Genomic DNA, 1,190 nt, shown 5'->3' on the forward strand with positions numbered 1-1,190 from the left:
TTTTTTTGAGAATCAAAACTTGACACCAATCTAAAGAAAATAGAATGGTGCATTTTTAGAACTTCAAAAAAATAAAGCCCAAAAATAACAAATAATTATTTTTTGAGAAGGAAAAATAACAATGAGTTGAAAATTTGAGAGGACAACTTGACAGGTTGTGGAAAGGTGAAAAAGCGCAGTTTATTTGAGTTTTGGCCACGGTTTATAAGAGCGAATAGCAAAGCTTATAGTCTTCATTTAAAAAAAAAAAAAAAAAAATTTAAGAAGATGATGTTGGAGTGGTAGAAGAGGGGGCCAGTGTACAGTCCTAATTTAGTAATGCTACTACACATATAACAAATTTTACAATATTTTTCATATAAATTGAGTTAACAAATTTTTATTAATTTTCATGTGAATTTAATACTAATAACTCTTTTACCCACTAATACTAATTTGCCATCTTCGCTGTCCTAAATTTGTTTATGTCTCTAGACTTATTGGTCCTAATTTTTAGTGAAAATGGTGGACTTGGTCTTCTTCTTTTTAGCCTCCACGTACACAACTTTTGCCCATTTTTAATGAATAATGCAAGTTATAAGTTTCTGCTTTCCTTTTGCATTTGCCTGTTTTTGTACTATCTATTACATCCTTTATATTCACTGTGTTTTGGGACACTCCCGAACTCCACTCAAGAGTCAAGACTATCTAATTGACCTTTTTTCCAAAAACATAGGTAAGCACCCACCCCACATGGTATCTTTATTTTTATTTTTTTTCTATCTAACCATTTGAGTTGGGAGAAATGCTTTAACCTATCTTTTTTTGAGGCCCTAGTTTGCCAGGCTAACGTAGTTTTTCTTGGGCGTTCTACCTTTCTTTTTTTTTTTTTTTTTTTTTTTTGCCTGCCTTGCTTTCTTTGTTCTGTCTTTCACTTTTTGGCTCTCCCTTTTCCTTCCTGTTAGTTTCACTCATCATGTCATCCCCAATGAGAGCCTATGAGCGTGTACTTGAGTCAAAAGGTCGATAAAAAATATCAAACTTTTACTATTTGAATAGGAAGTTCACAAGCAATAAATTAATTAATAGTTCCTGACTGCTTTCAAGAAATATCCTTAACCATAAAGTCTCGTACAAGAATTATCAATTACAAGAAGATATCCTAAAGAAAGGTGTTGTGGAGCCAGTCATGCTAAGGTTTGCTAATTATA

Source organism: Quercus suber, unplaced genomic scaffold (assembly GCF_002906115.3).
Source record: "Quercus suber isolate HL8 unplaced genomic scaffold, Cork oak 2.0 scaffold_507, whole genome shotgun sequence".
In the NCBI taxonomy this organism is placed as follows: domain Eukaryota; kingdom Viridiplantae; phylum Streptophyta; class Magnoliopsida; order Fagales; family Fagaceae; genus Quercus; species Quercus suber.